At 39.9% G+C, this 10,462-nt stretch overlaps 1 protein-coding gene across 1 annotated transcript in view; it reads right to left on the reverse strand.

Moving 5' to 3' along the window:
• Positions 1-10,207, reverse strand: part of LOC115223150 (BTB/POZ domain-containing protein 17-like) — a 38,250-nt gene extending 28,043 nt beyond the window's left edge. Inside the window, exon 1 of the mRNA XM_036512148.1 lies at positions 10,068-10,207. The gene's annotated coding sequence lies outside the window, so the exon portion shown is untranslated. The remainder of the gene's footprint in view (positions 1-10,067) is intronic.
• Between the last annotated feature and the right edge of the window lie 255 nt (positions 10,208-10,462).

The raw sequence follows: 10,462 nt of genomic DNA on the forward strand, positions 1-10,462 counted from the left end.
GGTTCACTTGCATTTAATGATGCTGCAAGAAGAGAGACTTGGAGACGCCACTATAAAAAGTTGCTAAACGAAGAGAGTCTGCTGAATGTCGACCCAACAGAGGGACCAGTTATCCGAATTGACAGTACCTTGATAGATAAAGCAATTAAGAGTATGAAGACAGGGAAAGCCCTCGGCCCATCAGGAATCACCGCAGAGATGCTTAAAATATCTAGCGGTGTTGACTATAGTCTAGTCACCTGTCTAGTCAATCAAGTGATACATGAAGAAGTCCAAGGGAGGCTACTGTCCTATCAATGTTACTAGCATTCTTTAGCCGGCAGTACATGTACTCATGCAAGACTTTCCACTGGTATGATGAGTATTTCTCTTCCAAGCCTCTGTTTAAGGAAGTCAGTCCAGCCAATCATGATTCACATAGAACAACTATGCCTTCAGCGTACTTGGTCAGCACTTCTTATCTAATCTCATGATGCTATTACTTTCACTTTTGAGTATATGTGTGATGTATTAATTTCTTTCTTTATTGTTTAGATGTTGTCTAAGTGACACAAGGCAGACAGCTCTGACTTCCACATCCTCTGATGTCTGCTGATGCATTCTTTTGTCACTCATGCTTTATTTACAGTATCAAAATATGTAATATTCTTGTCAATACCATGTGATACTGGTAACATTCATCTGTGGTGATGGGAGAGAGAGACAGGCTATTGATATCCATATTCCTTGCCTGGTCAACAAACTTTCCTTATCTGAACACTTCTCCTGACCAAACTCCATTCCTATGTCCCATGAAAATGTTGTGACCAGGTGTAACTGTCTCTCAGCATCATGAATACTGCACAAACAGCAAGAAAATTGAGATGTTGTGGGAGAGAAATGTGTGCAGAAGGACAAAGAAGGAGGCTTAGAAGTGCTAGAATGAAACGTTATTAAATGTGGCGAATGCATGGGAGAAAGAGAGTTTCCCTAATGTAAACCTGACAAAGTTTCCAGCCACTCACGTTGGAGGTAGTGCTATAGATAAAGTGATTAAGAAAATGAAGACAGGGAAAGCCCCTGGTCCACCAGGAATTACTTCTGAAATGCTTAAAATATCTGGCTGTGTAGGATATGGTGAAGTTACTCATAGAATTAATCAGGTTGTACAGGAAGGCATGATGCCCAGTGACTGTGATAAAAGCATCATAGTCAACGCTTACAAGGGTAAAGGAGATGCCATAGAAAGAAGTAATGGTAGAGGTATCAAAATTACTGGACCAGGTTATGAAAGTCACAGAAAGAATCATAACCCAGTTAATTAGAAAGAGAGTTAACCTAGATGAGATGCAGTTTGGTTTTGTGTCAGGGAAAAGTACCAACTGATGCCCCCTTTTATAGCTCACCAACTACAGAAGTATTTAGCAAAAATAAACCACTGTACTTAGTATTCATTGAGCTGGAGAAAGCCTTTCGCAGGGTGCCTCAATTCTTCACCTGGTGGTTACTGTGAAAACCAAGAGTAAATGAATGGCCCTAGCGAGGGCCATTCAAGCCATATAAAGGGATGCTGTTAGCAAAATGTGAGGTAACAATGAGTAAGGTGATGAAATTAGTGTGCAGGTAGATGTTCATCAAGGTTTGGTTATCATTCCCCTCATATTTATCACAATCCTCCAGGACATAATGGAAGAATTTAAGATCAGTTGCCCACAGGAGCTCCACTATGGTGATGACCTTGTTTTTATAACTGAAAGTGTATAAAAATTAGAATTAAAATGGCAGGTGTAGAAACAAAACTTGGAATCGAAGGGTCTTTAGCAAGAATTAGCAAGAAGACAATCAGAAACACTAAACCATTCTTTCAAGTAAATTGCCTTGTTTCATATGTAGACAAGGTGTAGGTACAAATTCTATACAGAGTGGCTTAGTGCAAACTATGGACACACTAGAGGTGCAGTGAAATTACAGAAGGTTAACAGAGAAAGTAGAATTTGTTTGTGGCAGATGTGTAGGAGCAATAAATAAGGGTACATGCAGGTGGCACGTAAAAAGCACCCACTACACTCATGGAGTGGTTGGCGTTAGGAAAGGCATCCAGCTGTAGAAACTCTGCCAGATCAAGATTGGAGCCTGGTGCAGCCTTCTGGCTTCCCAGATCCCCGGTCGAACCGTCTGACCCATGCTAGCATGGAGAACGGACGTTAAACGATGATGATGATGATGATGGGAAATAGATGTTCTGAAATGCTCAGGAGGCTCCTTAGAAGTAGCAGACAGTTTCAGTTATCTAGGGGACCTAATTAGCAGTGAGGAAGATCCTCTGAAAGTATAGTTGCTAGAATACGAATTGGTTGGAAGTTGAGAGAACTTTTACCTCTGTTGGTAACAAAAAGCCCTTTCTCTTAGAATGGAAAGCAGATTGTATAATGCCAGTGTGGAAGCACTCCGTCGGTTACGACGATGAGGGTTCCGGTTGATCCGAATCAACGGAACAGCCTGCTCGTGAAATTAACGTGTAAGTGGCTGAGCACTCCACAGACACGTGCACCCTTAACGTAGTTCTCAGGGATATTCAGCGTGACACAGAGAGTGACAAGGCCGGCCCCTTGAAATACAGGTACAACAGAAACAGGAAGTAAGAGTGGAGTGAGAGAAAGTTGAGGCGAAAGAGTACAACAGGGGTTGCCACCACCCCCTGCCGGAGCCTCGTGGAGCTTTAGGTGTTTTCGCTCAATAAACACACACAACGCCCAGTTTGGGAATCGAAACCGCGATCCTCCGACCGCGAGTCTGCTGCTCTAACCACTGGGCCATTGCGCCTCCACTAATGCCGGTGTACGAACAACAATGCTACTTGGCTGTGAAACTTGGGCTGTGAATGCAGCATACAGGTTGAAGACTTGAATGAAGTGGAACAAGTAAGCTCTGATGAATGTGCAATGTCGTCAGCATGCAAGCATGACAAAGCGCACTTAAACATTGGGCCTAAGTTATCAGATACGGTGTGCAGGAGGGAAAACTGTGCAAATAGGATCATGTGATGCGGATGCAATGAAGACAGCTGTATAAAGAAATGCTGATCACTGAATGTGGAAAGAACATACAGAAGAAGTACACTTAGGAAGACATGAGATGAAGTGGTGAAGAGTGACTTCAAGATGTTCAACCTCTCAGAGGAAATGACAGGAGACTGACCAGACTGGAGCCTGGTGCAGCCGCTGGCTCTCCAGACCTCAGTCAAACCGTCCAACCCATGCCAGCATGGAAAACAGACGTTAATCGATGATGATGATGATACATATATATATATACACACATGTGTGTCTGTGTTTGTCCTCCCACCGATGTTGGTCTGTTTACATCTCCATAACTTAGCCATTCAGCAAAACAGACCGATAGAATAAGTACTAGACTTACAAAGAATAAGTCCTTATGTTGATTTGTTTGACTAAAGGCAGTGCTCCAGCATGGCCACAGTTAAATGACTAAAACAAGTAAAAAAAATAAAATTATATATATATATATATATATATATATATATACATACATGTATATACAAACATATATAAATTGGGTCATCCCATAAATAATGTGGGGGTTTTTTTTAATTGCATGAACTAAAAGTCAAAAGGTGATGGGATAAACTACCTGCATCAACTTGCTATAAAAGAAGGCAGTAAATTTACCTTGTTCTTATTCTTAGTGCAAGTTCTGAAGAGTTCGATTTTAACAGTTATTATTTCAATCCATAACATTACATGACATGTCAGATTAATCAGAGGGGGAGACTGTTGAGAAAAGTATTTTGATATTTGGTGGATGAAAATTGAGCAGAAGTCCATCGAAGGAACCATAAATGGTCTTGGATGTGAAATTTCTATCAGTTGTGTGATTTAACACAACTACTTGGCCCTTGAGTGTAAACTAGGTTTTAGGCATTTGGTTAGGTCTTTGGTGCGAAGAATTCCTCACACTTGTCTTGGAAAGAATGGTTACGGCCCTTCTTCCTCAAAGTGATATGAGAATATATATCAGGAGTGGCTGTGTGGTAAGTAGCTTGCTAACCAACCACATGGTTCCGGGTTCAGTCCCACTGCGTGGCATCTTGGGCAAGTGTCTTCTGCTATAGCCCCGGGCCGACCAATGCCTTGTGAGTGGATTTGGTAGACGGAAACTGAAAGAAGCCTGTCGTATATATGTATATATATATATATATGTGTATGTGTGTTTGTGTGTCTGTGTTTGTCCCCCTAGCATTGCTTGACGACCGATGCTGGTGTGTTTACGTCCCCGTCTCTTAGCGGTTCGGCAAAAGAGACCGATAGAATAAGTACTGGGCTTACAAAGAATAAGTCCTGGGGTCGATTTGTTCGACTAAAGGCGGTGCTCCAGCATGGCCGCAGTCAAAATGATTGAAACAAGTAAAAGAGTAAAAGAGTAAAGAGTATATATTAATAAAAGGAATTCTAATCTTGTCTGATTTTCATGTTTTATTTACAATCTTATAATGATATAATATAATATAATATAATGGAATAAAATAAAATAATAGAATGTTAAATGTTCATTCTGATTGAACTAGTACTTTCATGCATTAAATTCTGCAATCTTCAGGTTCATGTAGTAGTGGTGACAGTCATGCTTCACAATTTGTGACTGTAGCGAGATGATTGAATCTGTGCCTTAAATACAGCTGTGTAGGCTCCGGATTGCTAGGTTTTGCAAACTGTATTCTGACCAATCAGTGTGTAGTATCACTCAATTACTTAAGCTGATATATATATATATATATGTAAATGTTTGCAATTTAAATAAACTTGTAAAAGGGAAATATGCATAATTTATGAATGAACCCTTGCTATGAGATAATGCATGATTAATTCAAAACAATATAAATAAATAAGCATTACACTGTGTAACTGCTTTTAAATAGTTTTATCTAAAATATGTGTGTCTGTTGTTACTATTAAATATCATCTTCATCATTGTTGTATCTTATCCAGAAATTTCTTTCTTTGTGGGAAGGGGTGGATTTCATTTTGCTAGGCATCCGTGCTAGTGGAGTGCTAAGGGTACCATACAAGCGTGATCATTGCCAGAGCAACAAGCTGGCCTCCATGATGGTGGCACGTAAAGAACACCATTTGAGTGTGATCTATACCAGTGTCGCCTTACTGGGCACTTGTGCTGGTGGCACATGAAAAATCATTCAAGCGAGATTGTTGCCAGTGCCGCTGGACTGGCTCCTGTGCAGGTGGCACATAAAAAGCACCATTTGGGCGTGGCCGTTGCCGGTACCATCTGACTGGCCCTCGTGCTGGTGGCATGTAAAAGCACCCATTACACTCTCAGAGTGGTTGGCGTTAGGAAGGTCATCCAGCTGTAGAAACTCTGCCAGATCAGACTGGAGTCTGGTGCAGCCATCTGGTTTGCCAGACCTCAGTCAAATAGTCCAACCCATGCCAGCATGGAAAGCAGACGTTAAACGATGATGATGATGATGATAAATTGTCAAATAATCTGAATGGTAAAAGATTAAAGGTAGTGAACAAACAGAAGGTGGTTGGATATTTGAGATGACAACCAATGTGACTGCAGATGCATCAGAAATGTGGTGTGAGCGAGTGCATGTATGGACGATAGCCGTTGATTGAAAATATTGACATCTGCCATCAGCAAAAGAAGCAAGCAGGAACCGTAAAATGGTGGGAATCTCAGGATTTTGAGTTTCACATACATAAGACAGAAAGAAAGTGGCATAGAAATAGAGAGATATGTGAGAATATGTCTACAGTTCATACGCATCTCATCATTCCAGCAGGTTGAAACCACGATCGTGATGATGACAATGATAGCGATAACGACGAAGATGGTGACCGAGGAGGAAGCAATGATGAATATTTTGGAAAATATCATAATGGAGATTATATATTATTTCATAATGCCAAGTATTTTTGTTAAACTCCTTTTAATTTCTGAATTCAAATCTGGTCTAAGTTCATTTTATCTTTCATCTTTCTAACGCTAACATTGGTTAATTTAAATATTTCATGATCTGACTGAGCAGTTTTTTTCCCCTTCAAAACAGTTTATGAATCCTTTATAATAATAATAATAATAATAATAATAATAATAATAATAATAATAATAATAATAATAATAATAATAATCATAATAATAATCATAATAATAATAACAATAATAATAATAATAATAATAATAATAATAATAATAATAATAATAATAAATGCCCTAGTGCAGTACCAGGCAGTGGCTCTCGTGGCTTCTGATCTTAACTGATTGGAAGTGTTATCATGTACGTTGGTTTGTCTTGGTATAAAAGATGGCCTACAGCAAATATTCTGCTCAGTACCACAAATTTGCTTGTCACTTGTTTGACATTAACCAGTTAAGCATGTCCCTTAGTGGCTGACGATATGTGCATCTCTGATCACGAGCAGAAGTAGTGGGGGAGCATCATAGCCATGTGTTGGGAGGGATTCTTTGGGGTTTGAATAATTCACCTCTGGAAACATGGGTGGTTCTTTCAACATCCTTAAACAACCCTTATTCAGGGACCATTTGAACGGGAATTTTCTTCTCGACCAGAAGAAAATTCTAACTGGGCCCCACCTGCAAGGTCATGTGCTGTTTATCTTGATATAAGATCACCATGTCGTGCACATATGGTTGTGATGCATGTACCTAGTGTACCCTTATCCGACGGGTAGTCATGATGGGCATACTGGGCTGCTGCTATAGCTTCAGGCCGACCAAAGCCTTGTGAGTGAATATAGTAGATGGAAACTGAAAGCCTGTCGTATATATGTATATATATATATATATATGTATCGTGGCCGTTGCCAGCCTTGCCTGGCCTCTGTGCCAGTGGCACGTAAAAAGCACTATCCAATCGTGGCCGTTTGCCAGCCTCATCTGGCACGTAAAAAGCACCCACTACACTCATGGAGTGGTTGGCATTAGGAAGGGCATCCAGCTGTAGAAACATTGCCAGATCAGACTGGGCCTGGTGCAGCCTTCTGGCTTCCCCAGTTGAACCGTCCAACCCATACCAGCATGGAAAGCGGACGCTAAACGATGATGATGATGATGTATGTGTGTGTGTATATGTTTGAGTGTCTGTGTTTGTCCAACACCGCTTGACAACTGATGGTGGTGTGTTTACATCCCTGTAACTTAGCAGTTCGGCAAAAGAGACTGATAGAATAACTACTGTCCACAGTCAAATGACTGAAACAAGTAAAAGAATATTGTATACTTGAAAAGACATCCTTTACCTTACTCTCCTTTATTAGACTCACTCACTCTATCACTTCTGCTTTTATTCTCTTAGTCTTTCTTTCATCTCTCCCTATATTTCACTATCTGTTTGCTCAACAAACTGGCTATCTCTCTTTCTCTTTCCCCACTTATCTATATCTTCAATAATTTGTTTCCCTGTCCATTTCCGCCCCCCCCCCCCGGCTAGCATGGGTTGGACAATGTGTCATTGATGCACTGTTTACAACTCAATGCCCTGCTTTTCTCTTTTACTTGTTTCAGTCATTTGACTGTGGCCATGCTGGAGCACTGCCTTTAGTCGAGCAAATCAACCCCAGGACTTATTCTTTGTAAGCCTAGTACTTATTCTATCGGTCTCTTTTGCCGAACGGCTAAGTTACGGGGACGTAAACACGCCACCATCGGTTGTCAAGCGATGTTGGGGGGACAAACACAGACACACAAACATATATGTATATATACATATACACGACGGGCTTCTTTCAGTTTCCGTCTACCAAATCCACTCACAAGGCTTTGGTCGGCCCGAAGCTATAGTAGAAGACACTTGCCCAAGGTGCCATGCAATGGGACTGAACCCGGAGCCATGTGGTTCGTAAGCAAACTACTTACCACACAGCCACTCCTACGCCTTTTGCTAACTTTTACAAAATTTTCAAGTTACAGGTATATACACACGAACACAGATCCACAAATGTACTTTTTCCCTCCAAACCTGTACAAACCAACAGCCTCCTCATACACAGGAAACAGACAAACAGACACAGTTGAACACACATTTTGTAAACATATGGCTAACAAAGAAAATAATAACTCTCACCAGGAGCCCCCCCAAACCACTGGTTACAATCTCTCTCCTCCCTCCTCTCTCTCTCTGTCTCTCTCTATCTGTGTGTATGCGTGTGTGTGTATGTGTTTATAGATAATGTTTCTTTATTGGCCACACAGGGCTGCACAGACAGAACAAATTACAAGGTAGAGCTTTTCTTTTGGGGTAAAAAAGAGGGGGTTGGTTTTCGATCAAAAGGGATCGTAAAAGGAAAGAAAGAGGACAAAAAAAGGGGAGGATTTTAAAAAAAGGGGGGGAGAGGGAAAAAAAGAAAAGGGGAGAGGAAAAAAGATAGATAGATAGATAGATAGATAAATAGATACATACATACATGCATGCGTATGTGTATGTAAGTGTGTGTTTACAGCGGTCCAACAACCAGAGTTTTTTTTTATATTGTGTCTGGGTGTGTCCCATAACTTAGCGGTTCAACAAAACAATTCGACAAATAGAGATCGATAACATAAGTATCAGAATGAAATCAGTATCGGGGTCAACAATGATTACTTGAAGGTGGTGCACCAGTATGGCCGCACTGAAATAACCGAAACCAGTAAAACGAAAACAAAAGAAAAGATAAGTTTAGTATTACTATTTACTATATTTTCATAGAAATAAAACGATGGTTAAGAGTTAAGGAAGGGTGGGAATAGAGAGATAGTGAGAGAGGAAGAGTGGGTGAAAATACACTCGAATAGACTTATGATCAAAGTCGTTCCAGTCATGGCCATCCCCCCATTTTTTTTTTCTATATGTAGAACTATATTGTATAATGTTTCCTTCCTTTTTTCAAAGACTATAAAGTGTGAATTGAGGGAATTTGCTATTATATCTGGCGATTTCAACGAGCTGTTGTTGATGTTTATTTAGCCTTGATCGAACAGGTAACTATCAAAGTCGTTCCAGTCATGGCCATCCCCCATTTTTTTTTTATATATGTAGAACTATATTGTATAATGTTTCCTTCCTTTTTTCAAAGACTATAAAGTGTGAATTGAGGGAATTTGCTATTATATCTGGCGATTTCAACGAGCTGTTGTTGATGTTTATTTAGCCTTGATCGAACAGGTAACTATCAAAGTCGTTCCAGTCATGGCCATCCCCCATTTTTTTTTTATATATGTAGAACTATATTGTATAATGTTTCCTTCCTTTTTTCAAAGACTATAAAGTGTGAATTGAGGGAATTTGCTATTATATCTGGCGATTTCAACGAGCTGTTGTTGATGTTTATTTAGCCTTGATCACACACGCCCATGGGGGTGCCCTAATTAGGGCGTTGATTATAAATGAATGAGGGTCTCATTGGAATGATACCCTAGAGACAGAGATATTGACGAAATAAAAAAGTGGGATGTGAGATGATGTGAATCTAAGGACCGACTGTAATGTCCCAAATTCTTTTGACAAACAAGTCTACATCGGAATAAAATTCAGGGTAATTTTAAGCAAGATACATAGCAAAAGTATTCTTTCTTTCTGCGATTTTCGTGTTCTTCACTTCTGTTTTTCGAAAGCTTTTCATATGAACCAACGATCTGCTAGAAATAGTAACCATATTCCCTTTCGAGTCATACGCCGCCGTTTTAAAGACGGGAAAGACACGTTGATTGACGATCATATAAGTATGGAATGGTCATGACTGGAACGTCTTTGATACAGTTACCTGTTCGATCAAGGCTAAAACATCAACAACAGCTCGCTGAAATCGCCAGATATAATAGCGAAATTCCCTCAATTCACACTTTATAGTCTTTGAAAAAAGGAAGGAAACATTATACAATATAGTTCTACATATAGAAGAAAAAAAAAAGGGGGGATGGCCATGACTGGAACGACTTTGATCATGAGACTATACGATCAGAGCAGATTTAGGGATAGAGAACAACAACAACAACACTTGCAGATGATGAGACTCGAAGAATTGGAAGAAAAAGGTTGAGAATAAACTCACCAAGTGGCTCTTAGTGTTTTGGAGTTTTTCACAAACAATATTCGGTGATGGAGGAAAATATCCCCGCAACATAAAAAGTCCCCCCAAAGAATCAACGTCGGGTGGGGGGAACCTCAGTACAATCGCTCATCCTGTAAGAAATAGATGCCAAATATACCGCAAATCACTATCTCCGTCTTTAAAAGAACTAATTGGATAATTTCCGAAAGGAAAAAAAAAAAAAATCACAGATGAGATGGTCACGGTTCGAAAGTTTTCGATTATAATACAACTCAATTAGGGTAGCTTTGAGGTGAGACTATAAATCTTGGGCGTAACTTCGGTATACGTACCCGAAGTACTGGATACATTTCATGAAAGTGTTTTTTTTATTATATATATATGGGGGGGGGTTA

The sequence above is a fragment of the Octopus sinensis genome, linkage group LG22 (genome assembly GCF_006345805.1).
Source record: "Octopus sinensis linkage group LG22, ASM634580v1, whole genome shotgun sequence".
Taxonomy (NCBI): domain Eukaryota; kingdom Metazoa; phylum Mollusca; class Cephalopoda; order Octopoda; family Octopodidae; genus Octopus; species Octopus sinensis.